General features: G+C 43.4%; 2 pseudogenes; both read right to left on the bottom strand.

Moving 5' to 3' along the window:
• Positions 1-19,283, bottom strand: part of LOC126160522 (gustatory receptor for sugar taste 64f-like) — a 109,405-nt pseudogene that overhangs the window by 76,823 nt on the left and 13,299 nt on the right.
• Positions 6,953-7,132, bottom strand: LOC126163305 (U2 spliceosomal RNA; annotated as a pseudogene).

The following is a 19,283-nucleotide window of genomic DNA, read 5'->3' as shown; positions in this document are numbered from 1 at the left end:
ACTGTCAATCCTTGGTATGTGTCATGGTGTTTTATCTTCTTCCGAATGTGGATCCACTCACGTTTTTACTGTTATTGCTCTGGTTGTGTGTACAGATGGTGTAGTACATTTATATTTTCTCTCTTTCACCAATCGGAAGCCTGTTACTCAACAAGTGAAATAGCGGGTATGATGGTCTGTTATGGTTTAGCAAATGGACATAGCCTGTGCCATCTACACTGAAAAATATCCATAGCACAGAGTGCCCTCTGATCACCGCTGATTCTCAATCAATGTGTGGGCAGGCATAGTTGTCAATAGATTAATTGAGGTGTATTATCTGGACTTCCTCATTAATGTATTGCCTATCTTGCTGGAGGCTGTTGCCATTGCAGCAAGCAGTGCAAATGTGGTTCATGCATGATGGCGCACCAACACACTTGCGTCACAATATGCATGAACATCTGAGGCAAACATTTCAGGACTGCTGTATTGGTTGGGGGGGGGGGGGGGGGGGGTTAGGGAGCTGGCACACTTTGGCCTGCTTGTTCCCCAGACCTCAATTCCCTAGACTTTTAGTTGTTGGGACACTTGAAGGAATTGGTCTACACCACACCAATCAGTGCTGTGTGGACACTGCAGGGTCACATCTTCAATGTATGTCAACAGGTACAACAACAGCCAGATATACTTCAAAGGGTGCATCATTCATTACATCAGAGAGCAGAGGGGTGCATTGTCATGAATGGACATCACGTTGAACACCTCCTGTAAATACATGTTTATCGCAGAAAGTATGCATTTCCAGACCCATGTTTACTGGAGTTATTTTTCTTGTTTCAATGAGTGCTACCAACTCTCAAAGTATTCGACACTTTTTTTTGAATACCCTGTATATGTCAGTTTGCTGCACAGCTTCCCCCACTCTATTTGAATAAGCCCCATCTTAATACCTCACTATACATTCTAAATTTCCACTATAACTCTAAGGTCGTTGTCAGCTTCTATCCAAACATTAACACACATAGACGCATTTGTGGTTAAATTATGTGTACTGGTGAACAATAACATCGTTTCGACAGCGCGACACTACATAGTCGCTGTCTACCAATCCTGCAAGACCACGTCTGTTCGTGTGACAAGACTGACCATTGACACAAAAGCATCATGTGGATGCTGCTAGTATTGTATAGGTTGGCATATTCCATTCAAATACGTGACAGAAGAAAAAGTCCCTTGAAAAGTCAAAGTATTTTCCCCAGAAACATAGAGGGTAGGTTAGGGTATGTCTGGAAGTATGTAGGCAATTTTTTACTCGATCAGCGTGTAAGTCAGGGATAGATGTTAATCGATAATATTGGTGCGATGTACCGTCCACCATGCACTGCACAGCCGCTTGCAGTGTATTTACTAGATGTAGGATGTTTGTAGATGATGGATTTCTCTGCAAGCAGGCGGGAAAACCTGTGGTGGAGTTGGTAGTTGTCTTGAACTTAACTAAATCTATTGAACATTAATAGGAGTATAAGTCCTGTACACTGTCATCGGAAGTGTTAACTGCCATAAAATGTCTAGCAATACGCAACTGGAGTGAGCTGAAGTATATGTTGGGTTCAGATTAATTTGCTGGAATCTTAAGGAAGGCAACCCAAGCACTAAGGACTGTTAAGTCGAGAGCAAAAGCAGAAGAGTATGTGAGGCTCAAATTCAGCTGCATGTCATCTGCCCACTAAAACGTGATGGTGTAGGAGGCAAGTGACCACATATCCCGTTGATATGTCACCCAGAGACTATTGCACTAAAATTTGGATCGAGGTGTAAGAGGTACCAAGAAGACTGCTGTTGCTAGAGGAAACACTGACATTAATCTGGTCTGGCTTTTAGTTGTTGGTTAATTGGCTCTCTATGTACGATAGTTAGATGAGTATGGGGTTTCCTTCTAAATAAATAACTAGCACTACGTATATGCATACTACCCGTGTGGATATACTCTGTGGCCGAGCGGTTCTAGACGCTTCAGTCCGGAACCGCGCTGCTGCTACGGTCGCAGTTTCGAATCCTGCCTCAGGCATGGGTGTGTGTGATGTCCTTAGGTTAGTTAGGTTTAAGTAGTTCTAAGTCTAGGCGACTGATGAGCTCAGATGTTAAGCCCCATAGTGCTCAGAGCCATTTGAACCATTTGATACACTCTGCTCTAGACGGAATACGGTATCATGGTCTCCTACTATCAACCAGCACGTGAGCAATGCTGTGATTAAATCCCGAATCTCCCGCTACTCTTGCAGTAGCTATGAATTATGCGGTGGAGATGTGAGGCTGCTGCACCAATGTAAATGATTCAGTGAATAGTGTATTGGAAACTGTGATACTGCTATACTCGTACTGTGGAGGAATTCTCCATTTGAAAAAAGGTGACATATTTGTCACGAAACACTATGCTGTCAATGAGGACTCTGTCACCATTACTCTGTCGTATTTCTAGCGTAGTAAACGTAGAAATACTATAAAGGAGATTAAGATACTTACAGGGTGATATTTATAGACAATAATTCGATAATGTTGAGTTGTAGCTGCTATGCTTCTGAATTTCTTTGTGCATTTCACGTATAATCTGCATGGCTGTGAATTTCATTAGCGTGCTATTTTTCTCATCGTGATAGCTCTCTACCTAGTCAGTGACCTGTGGAGGTCTTCTAACTAATGACACAGTGATACCAGAACGTGATGGGATGTGTGACTTGGCGGGCAACTCTTACTCAGGTGGATTCAAATGCTATACATAGAAGACTGGAAGATTCGTGCGAATATAGCAAGTAAGCGAAATTTTGACGAAAAGGGAGTTGAAAGGTGAGCTCTATACCGCTTCTTTAAGTGTTGTGGGCAAACACATTACAGCCTCTCGCATACATCTCATGAAGTGACTGCAGTGAGAAATTAGGGACTAATACGAAGGTTTTTACTAACAAGGGAACCTCCCCATCGCACCCCCCTCAGATTTAGTTACAAGTTGGCACAGTGGATAGGCCTTGAAAAACTGAACACAGATCAATCGAGAAAACAGGAAGAAGCTGTATGGAACTATGAAAAAAATAAGCAAAATATACAAACTGAGTAGTCCATGCGAAACATAGGCAACATCAAGGATATCGCGCACTCAGGAGCGCCGTGGTCCCGTGGCTAGCGTGAGCAGCTGCGAAACGCAAGGTCCTTGGTTCAAGCCTCCCTCGAGTGAAAAGTTCTAATTTTTTTTAGACAATTATCGAAGTTCAGGCACTCAAACATAATCAACTTCGCTCTCCAAAATTCCAGGACATTTTCAAATTTGCTTGGACACATGCAGGATTTGACGGTTTACAGACGGAAAAATTTGAAAACGTTAAAAACATATGTTTTGACAGAGCACAGGGAAAACTGTGCGACTGTGAAACTGTTGCATTCATTTGTTGCAGTTTATGTGACAAACTCTTATGTTTTCATCACTTTTTTGGGAGTGATTGTCACATCCACAAGAAAACCTAAATCGGGCAAGGTAGGAGAATCTTTTTACCCATTCGCTAAGTGTACAAGTTAGGTGGGTCGACAACATGTTCCTGTCAGGTGACGCACATGCCGTCACCAGTGTCGTATAGAATATATCAGACGTGTTTTCCTGTGGAGGAATCGGTTGACCTATGACCTTGCGATCAAATGTTTTCGATTTCCACTGGAGAGGCACGTCCTTTCGTCTACTAATCGACGGTTTTGCGGTGCGGTCGCAAAACACAGACACTAAACTTGTTACAGTGAACAGAGACGTCAATGAACGAACGGAAAGATCACAACTTTGCGAAAATAAAGAAAGTAAAATTTTCACTCGAGGGAAGACTTGAACCAAGGACCTTTTACTCCGGCGCTGCTCACGCTAACCACGGGACCACGGCAGTTCTGAGCTCAAAATGTTCTTAATGTTGCCTATATTGCACATGGACTACTCAGTTCGTATATTTTGCTTATGTTTTTCATAGTTCCACACAACTTCTTCCTGTTTTCTCGATTGATCTTTGTCCAGTTTTTCAAGGCCTATCCACTGTGCCAACTTATAACAAAATCTGAGGGGGGTGCGATGGGGAGGTTCCCTTGTAAGAGACAATCAGCAGCAGAAATAAATAAGAGACAGCATTCGTCTGTGCGTTTTGCATGCCGATAAACGGATAGACTGACATCTTAATAAAAATGGTTCAAATGGCTCTGAGCACTATGGAACTTAACTCCTAATGTCATCAGTCCCCTAGAACTGAGAACTACTTAAACCTAACTAACCTAAGGACATCACAAACATCCATGTCCGAGGCAGGATTCGAACCTGCGACCGTAGCGGTCGCGCGGATCCAGACTGTAGCGCCTAGAACCGCTTTTTTTTTTTAATCTCATTTTGTTCGCTTTTGTTCTCTGTATCTGCTCGGGGCGGACGTCGTAAGACATCCAGTTTGTTCGTTGTTGATCAAATGACTCAGTTTTTTTATTGCAGAGGGCACGTAACCCTCTGACCGAACACGCTGAGCTACCGTGCCGGCATCCGCTCGGCCACCCCGTCCGGCTGACATCTTAACAGGTAAACTAAATTTACATCTACATCTATATGCATATTTCGCAAACCATCAAAGGGTGCTTGGCGGTGGGTACCCCGTACCACTACTAGTTATTTGCTTTCCTACTCCATTCGTAAATAAAGCGAGGAAAAAAAAAGATTATCTACATTCCTCCATATGAGCGTTAATTTCTCGCATCTTATGTTCATGCGAGTTGTATGTTGCCAGCAGTAAAATCCTGCTGCAGTCAGCTTCAAATGCCAGTTCCCAATAGTGTTGTGGATAGTGTATTCCGACTCCAGGAAAGAAATTATTCACCATGCAAAGGAGCTCTGATGTTCAATGTAACTAATTAGTCAACCAGTTTGATATCAATGACGTGCCGCTGGGCGGTTGGAAGCGAAGGTGAGAGTGCCACGGATATGATTCGCGAGTTGGAGTGATAATCAGGAGTTTTTTTTTATGTGGCGAGATCTTTTAACGAAATTTTAGTCTCCCACTACTCAGGGAGAGATGGCCACCGTAATAAAATCAGCTGTGTTGCAGAATTTATAAAGTACTCGTTGTTGTTGCTGTCTTCAGTCCTGAGACTGGTTTGATGCAGCTCTCCATGCTACCCTATCCTGTGCAAGCTTTTTCATCTCCCAGTACCTACTGCAACGTAAACCCTTCTGAATCTGTTTAGTGTATTCATCTCTTGGTCTTCCTCTACGATTCTTACCCTCTACGCTTCCGTCCAATACTAAATTGGTGATCCCTTGATGCCTCAGAACATGTCTTACCAACCGATCCCTTCTTCTAGTCAAGTTGTGCCACAAATTCCTCTTCTCACCAATTCTATTCAGTACCTCCTCATTAGTTATGTGATCTACTCATCTAATCTTCAGCGTTCTTCTGTAGCACCACATTTCGAAAGCTTCTATTCTCTTCTTGTCCAAAATATTTATCGTCCATGTTTCACTTCCGTACATGGCTACACTCCATACAAATACTTTCAGAAACGACTTCCGGACACTTAAATCTATACTCGATGTTAACAAATTTTTCTTCTTCAGAAACGCTTTCCTTGCCATTGCTAGTCTACATTTTATATCTTCTCTACTTCGACCATCATCAGTTATTTTGCTCCCCAAATAGCAAAACTCCTTCACTACTTTAAGTGTCTCATTTCCTAATCTAAATCCCTCAGCATCACCCGACTTAATTCTACTACATTCCATTATCCTCGTTCTGCTTTTGTTGATGTTCATCTTATATCTTCCTTTGAAGACACTGTCCATTCCGTTCAACTGCTCTTCCAAGTCCTTTGCTGTCTCTGACAAGATTACAATGTCATCGGCGAACCTCAAAGTTTTTATTTCTTCTCCATGGATTTTAATACCTTCTCCGAATTTTTCTTTCGTTTCCTTCACTGCTTGCTCAATATACATATTGAATAACATCGGGGAGAGGCTACAACCCTGTCTCACTCCCTTCCCAACTACTGCTTCCCTTCCATGTCCCTCGACTCTTATAACTGCCATCTGGTTTCTGTACAAATTGTAAATAGCCTTTCGCTCCCTGTATTTTAACCCTGGCACCTTTAGAATTTGAAAGAGAGTATTCCAGCCAACATGGTCAAAAGCTTTCTCTAAGTCTACAAATGCTAGAAACGTAGGCTTGCCTTTCCTGAATCTTTCTTCTAAGATTAGTCGTAAGGTCAGTATTGCCTCACGTGTTCCAATATTTCTACGGAATCCAAACTGATCTTCCCCGAGGTCGGTTTCTACCAGTTTTTCCATTCGTCTGTAAAGAATTTGTGTTAGTATTTTGCAGCTGTGACTTATTAAACTGATAGTTCGGTAATTTTCACATCTGTCAACACCTGCTTTCTTTGGGATTGGAATTATTATATTCTTCATGAAGTCTGAGGGTATTTCACCTGTCTCACACACCTTGCTCACCAGATGGTAGAGTTTTGTCAGGACTGGCTCTCCCAAGGCCATCAGTAGTTCTAATGGAATGTTGTCTACTCCCGGGGCCTTGTTTCGACTCAGGTCTTTCAGTTCCCTGTCAAACACTTCACGCAGTATCGTATCTCCCATTTCATCTTCATCTACATCCTCTTGCATTTCCATAATATTGTCCTCAAGTACATCGTCGTTGTATAGACCCTCTATATACTCCTTCCACCTTTCTGCTTTCCCTTCTTTGCTTAGAACTCGGTTTCTCCAAAGGTCTCTCTAATTTTCCTGTGGGCAGTATCTATCTTACCCCTAATGAGATAAGCCTCTACATCCTTCCATTTGTCCTCTAGCCATCCCTGCTTAGCCATTTTGCACTTCGTATTCGTAGTATTAACTTACAACTCCTCTGTGCTGCTGTTTGGCTACCTTAAAAGACTTCGTAGATGATGAGGCATTTGACTACGTTAAGAGAGTTCGAAAGTGACAAGGCATCCTGTGACAGAGGTAGAGCATGCTCTTAGGACTCCATCATGAGCCAAAAATGAGTTTAACATTCTAGTCTTGTGATGGAGAACGTAACAGGTATTAAGCTGATAAGAACATATTTTTTTACTGGATGAGAAAATACTTAGAAAAAATATAGCCTATGCCATAATCCATGCAGGATTTTCACACTAAGAATGTTCTGGGGTAATCACAAGCGCCGGAACGAAGAAGAAGAACGCAAGACCAGAGAAGCGGAAAGGATACACGGAGTATTAGTGCAGCCTAGTAGAAAGTGCTACGAGAACTGTTGTTAGTGATCCACAAACTGTGTGACACACTTGCCTGAACACTGCGTATATCACAGGACTCTGATTAATATTGCCTGTCGCCCATTGCTTGCGACACTTATCCTAAATCCAAAGTTAAGTATTGTCAGTCTGTTTTATTGAAATAAAACTACTAAAGCTATTTCCTTGAATTGTTGTATAGCATTCCGAGAATGCAGCATCCCTTAGGCACCCTATACGGGACGAGTAGGCAAGACCGAACAAAGGAGGCCTTTGTACGCTCTGATTTCTTCTCTTTTGGAAAATAACTACACTACTGGCCATTAAAATTGCTACACCAAGAAGAAATGCAGATGATAAACGGGTTTTCATTAGACAAATATATTATGCTAGAACTGACATGTGATTACATTTTCACGCAATTTGGGTGCATAGATCCTGAGAAATCAGTACCCAGAACAACCACCTCTGGCCGTAATAACGGCCTTGATGCGCCTGGGCATTGAGTCAACCAGAGCTTGGATGGCGTGTACAGGTACAGCTGCCCATGCAGCTTCAACACGATACCACAGTTCATCAAGAGTAGTGACTGGCGTATTCTGACGAGCCAGTTGCTCGGCCACCATTGACCAGACGTTTTCAATTGGTGAGAGATCTGAGAATATGCTGGCCAAGGCAGCAGTCGAACATTTTCTGTGTGCAGAAAGGCCCGTACAGGACCTGCAACATACGGTCGTGCATTATGTGCTGAAATGTAGGGTTTCACAGGGATCGAATGAAGGGTAGAGCCACGGGTCGTAACACATCTGAAATGCAACGGCCACTGTTCAAAGTGCCGTCAATGCGAACAAGAGGTGACCGAGACGTGTAACCAATGGCATCCCATACCATCACGCCGGGTGATAACGCCAATATGGCGATGACAAATGCACGCTTCCAATGTGCGTTGACCGCGATGTCGCCAAACACGGATGCGACCATCATGATGCTGTAAACAGAACCTGAATTCATCCGAAAAAATGACGTTTTGCCATTCGTGCACCCAGGTTTGCCGTTGAGTACACCATCGCAGGTGCTCGTGTCTGTGATGCAGCGTCAAGGGTAACTGCAGCCATGGTCTCCGAGCTGATAGTCCATGCTGCTGCAAACGTCGTCGAACCCTTCGTGCAGATGGTTGTTGTCTAGCAAACGTCCCCATCTGTTGACTCAGGGATCGAAACGTGGCTACACGATCCGTTACAGCCATGCGGTTAACATGCCTGTCATCTCGGCTGCTAGTGATACGAGGCCGTTGGGATCCAGAACGGCGTTCCGTATTACCCTCCTGAACCCACCGATTCCATATTCTGCTAACAATCTTTGGATCTCGACCAACGCGAGCGGCAATGTCGTGATACGGTGAGCCGCAATCGCGATAGGCTACAATCCGACCTTTATCGAAGTCGGAAACGTGATGGTACGCATTTCTCCTCCTTACACGAGGCATCACAACAACGTTTCACCAGACAACGCCGGTCAACTGATGTTTGTGTATGAGAAATCGGTTGGGAACTTTCCTCATGTCAGCACGTTGTAGGTATCGCCACCGGCGCCAACCTAGTGTGAAAGCTCTGAAAAGCTAATCATTTGCATACCACAGCATCTTCTTCCTGTCGGCTAAATTTCGCGTCTGTAGCACATCATCTTCGTGGTGTAGCAATTTTAATGGCCAGTAGTGTAGTATAAAAGGGCGGACTCCGCATTTTGCATGAGAAATTAGATGGTAAACTGTTTTTTTTTTTTAAACTGGGGAGATTCTATGTCAGGGGTGGGATTTCAATTAGAACTGTACGTTCAAGCCGCACTTGCTTGTCTTGCAGTGCGCCACGGCCAGTGGAGAACTGGTCATGAGGCTTGGGCCGACCGGAAGCCGTGGCTTACCGCAGCCTCGCATGACCGACGGGTACAAAGAAATGCTCCGGCTAGTCGGCTCTTGCCCGCAACTGTGGGGGCAGTTCCCGATGGCGGTGCTTGCGGCACCATCTGGACGGCCGAATAGCGAACTAAACAGTATACTGGAGAGCGGCGTCAGAAGCACACATATGTGTTGTGTGTATTCTTTGATTTTTATGTGGAAATTTAATAAGATTCAAGATGGCGAGTGTTTGCGTTGGTCGATTATTCAACCCATGTAAACTGATTGGTCGTCGGCTGGCCGGCTAAGGTGACGATCTCTCTGGCCTCTGAGTTCTGGTACTGCTGGTGTGTGGATACTGGGAGACGGGGGCGCAACTGCCGGTGTGACTGACGCATGTGCGTCCCAGCTGGCACGGCCATGGGTCCCGGCTCTCCTGCAGTCGGCAGATGGAGCATGCTTCGCGAGCACAACTGCGTATGATCGGAAGGTTTTTTTTGGCCAGATATGTTTAGCATAAGGTGGAAACGTTGTGGTGGCGGTGAATCGACCAGCCTGTGGAGGAGAGCCCTTGTGTTCTCAATCGTCAGAGCATAAACTACCTCGGACAAATTCAGTGCTATGTTCTATTTGTGGCGGAAATGTAATTACTTGATTTGTATGTGTGTGATTCTAAAATGTGAAGAGGTTATGTACGTTTTATTACGAAGAAGAATCATTGTAAGAAGGTGGTGAGTGTTTTAGGCGATATATTTGACTCCCATAAATTGTTGAGTAATTAACGTGAATAGTGTAGTGCAAAAGGACTATTTCCGGCCATTTTCAACATCGTAATTGTGCCAGGTCCCCCTTTGTCCTGTGACGTCATAAAAGAGGACTATGATTCCTGCCCAACTAAAGAGTACCAAAGTCCATTATTTCCCACAAATTTAATTAATTTAATTTATTAATGTTGAAATAAATAAACATTTCCCCCGAATTTACCGCCCATTTTGTGTTCATGAGATCCTCCCAGTCCAGCAGCTCAATGAAGACAGCGTTTCCCACCAATTCACAAGGGGGGAGAGGAGGTATCGAGAGAGAGAGAGAGAGAGAAACAGCTAGGAAGCAAGTCTGGAATTTCCTGGCCAAAGAAATGCCACCACCTGATGCTTTGTTCAGGGCTGTGAGAACAAAAGGAGATCAGGCATCAGGCAGGTAGGCATATGTGTCTGCTCAGACTGGTATCAACGGCCACAACTCCCAGTAATGGGCTGTGTGGTCTCAGGCAGCATATTCTCTCCAGTGGGCTGTATGGTCCCTGACAGGGGTTTCACATGGAATTGATGGCATTTCCAGCAGGATAAAAAAGCTTGTTCCCAAGAAATAAATGGGATTCTTAGCCACATATGTAATAGCTCTCCGAAGCAGGGTACTTTTCCAGATAGACTGAAGTATGCCATTGTTAAACCGCTGCATAAAAAAGGGGATACATCTGATGTCAACAACTACTGCCCAATCTCTCTTCTGACTGCCTTATCCAAAATTCTTGAAAAAGTAATGTATTGTAGAGTAGCTGCACACCTTTGTAAAAATAAAGTTTTAACAAAATCTCAGTTTGGTTTCCAGAAGGGTTTTTCAACGGAAAAAGCTATATATACTTTCACTAATGAAATATTAATTGCTCTGAGTAACTGGAAGTCACGCGTTGGGATTTTTTGTGATCTATCAAAGGCTTTTGATTGTGAAAATGATGGAATACTTCTAGATAAGTTCAAGTACTGTGGTATGAATGGCACAGTACTCAAATGGTTTAAATCATACCTAACTGGAAGAGCGCAGAAAGTTGAAATAAGCAGTTCACATAATATGCAAAAACTGGTGATTTCTCAGACTGGGGAACAATCAAGAATGGGGTCCCGCAAGGTTCAGTCTTGGGGGCCTCTGCTGTTCTTAATATGTATTAATGACTTGCCATTCTATATTCACGCAGATGCAAAGCTGGTAGTTTTTGCCGATGATAATAGTATAGCTATCGCACCCAACAGATAAGAATTAACTGGTGAAATTGTAAACGATGTTTTTCAGAAAATCATTAAGTGATTCTCTGCAAATGGGCTCTCATTAATCTTTGGCAAAACACAGTATATACAATTCCACACAGTAAATGGATTGACACCATTAATAAATATGGACTTCGATCAGAAATCGGTAGCTAAGGTAGAATATTCAAAATTTCTAGGTGTATGCATTGATGAGGAGTTGAACTAGAAAAAAACACACTGAGAATCCGCTGAAACGTTTGAGGTCATTGAAAATTTTGGCGATATACATCTTAGTAAATTAGCTTACCACGCCTATTTTCATTCTCTGCTTTCGGATGGCATCATATTCTGGGGTAACTCATCACTGAGTAAAAGAGTGTTCATTGCACAAAAGCGTGCAATCAGAATAATTGCTGGCACTCATTCAAGATCATCCTGCAGACACTTATTTAAAGAGCTAGAGATCTTCACTGTAGCCTCACCATATATATGTTCACTTATGAAATTTGTTATTAACAATCCGAACGAATTCAAAAGTAATAGCAGTGTACATGGCTACAACACTAGGAGAAAGGATGATCTTCACTACTCAAGGTTAAATCTAACTTTGGCTCAGAAGGGGGTAAATTGTGCTGTCAAAAGTCTTTGGTCACTTACCTAATAGCATCAAAAGTCTGACAGATAGCCATATAGCATTTAAAAGGAAATTAAAAGAATTTCTTAATGGCAACTCCTTCTACTCATTAGAGGAATTTTTGGATATAGTAAGTGGGTAATTTCCTCAACCCCCACAAAAAAATTAAAAATATTAAGTGTCATGTAATATTTTGTGTAATGTAATATCTTGTATAGACACTTTTTATTAACCTGACACATTCCACATCATTACGAAATGTCGTATTCATGATCTATGGAACAAGTATTAATCTAATCTAATCTAAAATCTCTCTATGGCCCAGAGACAGGCGCCTCACACAGTACAGTCTTGCGGTAGTTCTGGGAGCCAGCATTTGGTGATGCTAGTGGAACATGCTGGTGCGCAATCTTGGAACGTGCCATTGGACCACAGGTTTCTGCAGCAAACAGAGCTGTCAATGCTCAGTGCTCTGCCTAGCGCCGATGGCGCCTGACTAGCAGACATGGACAGCAGCATGCCTGGTGCCCCCATCAGCTGACGTATGTGCAGGTAACCCAAAACAGCAGCTAATATATCGCACTTCATTCCATTTCTCGGTGCTTACAGATATCACATCATGGAAAGGGGGGCAGGGGGTGCAGACCTGAGCTTTACCCAAGTGGGGGAGGGGAGAGGAGAAGCGCTGTCTCCAACAAACTGATTAAATAAAGAATATGCAAATTGAAATGAACAATATGTTATTATGTCAACTGACATTGACTTCAATTTCGTGTTATGAGATCCTTCCTCTTCAGCAGCTCGACACAGACTTTTTCCTGCCTACTTCCTGATGGTGAGGGGAGGGGGGAAGTGAGGGAGGTGAGGTGAAGTCTGGGGGGCTTCCTAGGACGGCCAAAAGAGGCTCAGAACAGAACTGGGGAGGGGTGACAAACAAAAGTGTTCTTTTCCACAAAGGGGTGGGGAGGAGGAGGGAAGTCAGATGGGTGGGGGGTTTCTCAAAGTACAGATTATTCCTAGGGGGTCATAAATAAACCGCCAGGTCAACCGCCATGGGGTCATAAACCACTTGGCAGAACAACAGGTTAAGGGAAGGGCAGGGGGAGGGGTGGTTTAATTGATCAGTTTAATTAATTAGCATATCAATTTGATATAAAAGGGCCCCGGAACCTGTCTTATCCCACTAGCAGTAAGACAAAATAACTGTATCCCTTTCTTATACCCTTTCTAATCCACAAACTTTGTCTTTGGTCTTCCATTGTTATTTTTTGTTTGTGGTTCTTGTACAAATTGTACATTATCCGTCTCTCTCTATAGCTTACACTTATCATCCTGAGAATTTCGAGCTTCTTACACCATTTTATATTGTCGAACACTTTTTTCAGGTCGACAAATCCCTAAAGATACTTGATTTTCGTCAGCTCTATCTTCTATTAACAAGTACAACGTCATAACTGTCTCTCTGATGCCTTCACCTTTCCTGAAACCAAATTGATCGTCATCTAACAGATTCTCAGTTTTCTTCTCCATTCTTCCGTTTGTTATTCTTTGCATCAATAAGGATGCCAGAAGTTTAAGCCAGACGTGCGCGTATCTACCCTTGCAGTCTTTGGTATTGTGTGGATGATATTTTCCGAAGTCTGATGGTGTATCTCCAAGGTCCACTCTCATAGGCTCTACAAACCAACTTCAGTGGATGTTTGATCGTCCAACGGAATTTAGAAATTCTGAAGAAATATTGTCAATGCTTTCCGACTTATTTGATGACAAGTCTTACTTAACAGTGAAATTATTATTGCACTCCAAATGCTGTCGCCTTTGCTTTTACTTCAAATGTTTTGACTTTTTCTATATGGTGAACCAATCGTTCCAACAACCATTTATTTTTGGAGACCTTCACTTTTTTTTTTTTTTTTTTTTTTTTTTTGCTGTTTCGCCTTTGCTTTTCTTCACATCCTGCTTCGTATTTGTTTCATTACTAAGTGACTCATGTTGCTGTATTCCTGATCTTACCTGAACGTTTCTGTAACTTCTTTCGCTGATCGACTGAACTACTACATTGAAGAGCCGAAGAAACTGGTACACCTGCCTAATATCGTGTAGGGCCCCGCGAGCATGCAGACGTGCCACAACACGACGTGGCTTGGACTCGATTAATGTCTGAAGTAGTGCTGGAGGGAACTGACACCATGTATCCTTCGGGGCTGTCCATAACTCTGTAAGAGTACGAGGGGGTGGAGATCTTCTGAACAGTACGTTGCAAGGCATCCCAGATATGCTCAATAATGTTCATATCTGGGGAGTTTGGTGGCCAGCGGAAGTGTTTAAACTCAGAAGAGTGTTCCTGGAGCCACTCTGTAGCAAATCTGGACCTGTGGGATGCCACATTGTCCTGCTGTAACTGCCCAAGTCCGTCGGAATTCACAATGGACATGAAAGGATGCAAGTGATCAGACAGGATGTTTACGTACGAGTAACCTGTCAGACTCGTTTCTAAACGTATCGGGGGTCCCATGTCACTCCAACTGCACACGCTGCACACCATTACAGAGCCTCCACCAGCTTGTACAACCCCTGTTGACATGCAGGGTCCTTGTTCAAAAATATTCAAATGTGTGTGAAATCTTACGGGACTCAACTGCTAAGGTCATCAGTCCCTATGCTTACACACTACTTAACCTAAATTATCCTATGGACAAACACACACACCCATGCCCGAGGGAGGACTCGAACCTGCGCCGGCACCAACCGCACAGCCCATGACTGCAGCGCCTGAGACCGCTCGGCTAATCCCGTGCGGCCAGGGTCCATGAATTCATGAGATTGTCTCCACACCCGCAAACGTCCATCCGATCGCTGCAATTTGAAACGAGACTCGTCCGACCAGGCAACATGCTTCCAGTCATCGACAGTCCAATGTCGGTGTTGACGGGCCCAGGCGAGGTGTAAAGTTTTGTGTCGTGCCGTCATCAGGGGTACACGAGTGGGCCTTCGGCTTCGAAAGCCAAAATCGATGATGTTCCGTTGAGTGATTAGCACGCTGGCACTTGTTGACGGCCCAGCAATGAAATATGCAACAATTTGCGCAAGGGTTGCACTTCTGTCACGTTGAACGATTCTCTTCAGTCATCATTGCTCGCGATCTTTTACCAGTCGCAGCGATGTCGGAGATTTGATGTTTTACCGGATACCTGATATTCACGAAAGACTCGTGAAATGCTGTGTCCCACCGCTCGTGGGCCGACTGTAATATCAAATTCAAACTCACTTAAATCTTGATAACCTGGCATTGCGGCGGCAGTAACCGACCTAACAACTGCGCCAGACACTTGTTGTCTTACATAGACGTTGCCGACCGTAGCGCTGTATTCTGCCTGTTTACACATCTCTGTATGTGAATACGCATGCCTATACCAGTTTCTTCGGCGCTTCGGTATTTATTTCTTATGTTCACAAGGTTTCTTTGCAGTTACCTTCTGTATACCTATATGCTTGTGTCAAACTGCTGTTATTGCACTTTATAGACATATCCATTCCTGTTCAACTGAACTGCCCTCTGTAGTATTCATTATCGCAGTACGTACATTCTTAGAGAACTTTAGACAGATCTCCTCATCACCCCTCAGTTGAGTTCTCTCTACATTGATTCTTCTGGACGATATTCTTGAACTTCAGCCTACGCTTGACCTGCACTAAACGGTAATTTGAGTCATTGCTTCTGTGTACGTCTTATACCCAGTATCCGACGTCGAAATCTGTCTGACTATTATGCATTCCAGCTGGAATATTTCGACATCTCTGTCTTTTCCAAGTATACCTTCTCCTATTGTGACTTTTGAAGTTTATATTGGCTATAACTAGCTGAAATTTATCGCAGAACTCCACTAGTCTTTCTCCTCTCTCATTCCTACTACCAACCCCTTTTTCTCCCGTAATTCTATCTTCTGTTTCCTCCCCTACTAGGGGATTCCAGTGTCTCATGACTAACAGATTATCATCTCCCTTTAGATACTAGATTAGGACCAATATTTTCATATACTTTCTCTCTCTCTTCGACGTACTGGATTACAGAAAATGGCTCTGAGCACTATGGGACTTAACATCTGAGGTCATCAGTCCCCGACAACTTCGAACTACTTAAACCTAACTAACCTAAGGACACCACACACATCCATGCCCGAGGCAGGATTCGAACCTACGACCGTAGCAGTCGCGCGGTTCAAGACTGAAGCGCCTAGAATCGCTCGGCCACAGCTCTGGAATACAGGTTCAATATTTTCACATACTTTCTCTGTCTCTTCGTCTTTTGCTTGTGACGTCGGTCTTTATGCCTGAATTATTGTTGTTGGCGTTTGTGTGCTTTTGATTATGATGAGAACAACCCTGTCAATGAACTGTTCAATGTAACTCATTGTCTGCCCTGTCTTCCCATTCATAATGAAACCCATTCCCGCTATACTATTTTCTGCTGCTGTTGCTATTACTCTATATTCGTCTGACCAGAAATCCTTATCTATCTACCATTTCATTTCACTGACCCCCACTAAATCTAGATTGCACATTTGAATTTTTAAATTTTCTAGCTTCCCTACCGTGTCCAAACTCTCCCGACGTTCCACGCACCGACTCGTAGAATGTTCCTACTTAACTGGTTATTGTCTTTTTTCGCATGGTTACCTCCTCCTTGGCAGTCCCTTCCCAGAGATCCGAGTGGGGGACTAGTCCGGAATCTTCTGCCCGTTCAGAGACCAACATGACACTTTTTTCAGTTACATGCCACACGTCCTGTGGATGGTAAATGTTCTAGAGAAATGTTTACATATTAAAACTTTACACTCTGTAAAACAAGTTGAAGGCAGTCGCCGTAATTAATTTTTGGATTACTTAAAAGCAGGAGCTGTGAGCTCTCGCTCTCTCTCGTTTGTTTTCGATGGCTGTTATACAAAATGTAAGTGTCACTCTCGTATCTGTAACTTTTCGTTAAATAATTACGCTAATTTAATTACAACACACGTATTTAAATGAAGAACCTACTTTTCTTTCCATTAATGCCACATCTCAATTTATTATGTCTCGTTTTAGAACTATTTCAGGCTGCAGCGAAGGAGAATTGGCGACGATTTGTTTGGTGGCCACAACCGAACGCTACTAGTGTTCAATCAGCTATTACTTTATTAAACTTTTATTTCGGCGTCCCTGAGATCTGTTTTACCGATCTTTTGGATCAGTATCCTGGCAATGTAATTACGCAAACTGCGTCATTTTGAGATCCGTCACTGGTCTCTAAACAATGCTGTCTGTCAACTTTCTCGTCGGTGTGATGGGAATCTGATGCTGGTTGGCGAAATATCATTTCAGTATCAACAAGTAAAAATTATCTATGCATGATTCTATCATTTCAGAAACTTTGCCACCTGTAAAAGTGACAAATAAGTTTCATAATACTATTTTATTTTTTTAAATATCAGAAATATTATAGTGTGTCTTTAATGTATTAGTTTCCATTGGCTTCTGCATCCTCATGCCGTTGACCATTGCCAATCTTCTGCCTTTTAATGGCAGTTTCGCATCCCAAGGGCAAGAGTCTACCATGAATCTGTCTCCTCCTTCGTCCTCTTTGACACGAATGTGAATCCTTGTATGGAGGTTTCAGTAAGATGTATCTCGGCCTTCCCTCTGTTATCTTCCTTTTCGGTGCCAGTATGGTCACTGAGCGAATGAATGGAAGATTTAGGCCCGATTACTGATTTTACGTAAGGGCAAAACTGTTAGCTTTCTTACTCAGATCTGTTGTCAAAATTTTACTTTCAAAGTCATAGAACGCTTTTCATATTGCTCTCCTTCCAGCCACTGCCATCCTCCTAGCCTGGAGGCTACTGTTCGAGACCACGGTGGTGCAGCTGCCCCTCCACCTTCGCCTGTACTGGCGTGCTGTCGCTTTCCGCCTACGCAGGCAAGGGCGGGTACTACAGTTGAGAGCTGTTTTCCTCCACGGGATCCACGGCAAGAATCCACACCTTCCGGTGAGATCCGCCCTCAGTTACGAAGCTGCATCCAGTCGGTGCTCGCGCAGCCCAACGCCCTTAGCGCCACTAGTCAACTCACGCCTGGAGGACTTCACCAAAGCAGAGCGTCTTTGTTCACTTATAAAATGTATGTTTAATCAATGATGGTTGCTTGATGACACTTCAGCCTGCAACCAGTCAACCACTTAACGCCCACTGCTACCCTGCCAAGGGTGATGAACTGCTGGCTCCTGGCGCTACCGACTCAGTTCCACTACTCACTGTAGTAGCTAACAAAGCCCAGCCATTATAGTGACAGAGGTCACTGCGTGCTGTGTTCATCTACTGCTCGCGCTCGTTCAAAAAACCTGCCGAACTGAGACAGCATTGGAAATATTGCAGTTGTGTCTGGCCAATCCAGATGACTTCTTTAGACTTCTAATCACCATTGACACAGAAATAGGCATCCTGATGTAGAAATAAGCTAAAAGAGTTGAAAACAAATAAGTCGCCAGGTCTAGATGAAAATCTGTTTCACTTTTACACAGAGTACGGTGCGGTATTGGTCCCTTATTTAGCTTACATTTATCGCGAATCTCTCGCCCAGCGCAAAATCTCAAGCGTTTGGAAAAAAGCGCAGGTGACTCCTATATAGAAGAAAGGTAAAAGAAATTACAGGCCAATAACCTTTTCTATTTGGGGAGCAAAATAACTGATGATGGTCGAAGTAGAGAGGATATAAAATGTAGACTGGCAATGGCAAGGAAATCGTTTCTGAAGAAGAGAAATTTGTTAACATCGAGTATAGATTTAAGTGTCAGGAAGTCGTTTCTGAAAATATTTTTATGGAGTGTAGCCATGTATGGAAGTGAAACGTGGACGATAAATAGTTTAGACAAGAAGAGAATAGAAACTTTCGAAATGTGGTGCTACAGAAGAATGCTGAAGATTAGATGGGTAGATCACATAACTAACGAGGAGGTACTGAATAGAACTGGAGAGAAGAGAAATTTGTGGCACAACTTGACTAGAAGAAGGGATCGGTTGGTAACGCATGTTCTGAGGCCTCAAAGGATCACCAATTTAGTATTGGAGGGCAGCGTGGAGTGTAAAAATCGTAGAGGGAAACGAAGAGATGAATACACTAAACAGATTCAGAAGAATGTAGGTTGCAGTAAGTACTGGGAAATGAAGAACCTTGCACAGGACAGAGTAGCTTGGATAGGTAGATGAAACCAGTCTCAGGACTGAAGACCACATCAACAACAACAACAACCTTACTATCGGTTTGTTGCAGAATTCTCGACCACATTCTGTGTTCGAATATAATAAACTTCCTCGAAACAGTAAAGCTTCTGAAACTTCCTGGCAGATTAAAACTGTGTGCCCGACCGAGACTCGAACTCGGGACCTTTGCCTTTCGCGGGCAAGTGCTCTACCATCTGAGCTACCGAAGCACG

This window comes from Schistocerca cancellata, chromosome 2 (assembly GCF_023864275.1).
Source record: "Schistocerca cancellata isolate TAMUIC-IGC-003103 chromosome 2, iqSchCanc2.1, whole genome shotgun sequence".
Lineage (NCBI taxonomy): Eukaryota > Metazoa > Arthropoda > Insecta > Orthoptera > Acrididae > Schistocerca > Schistocerca cancellata.
Note: the sequence above shows the minus strand (reverse complement) of the source record. Positions and strands in the feature narration are given on the sequence as shown.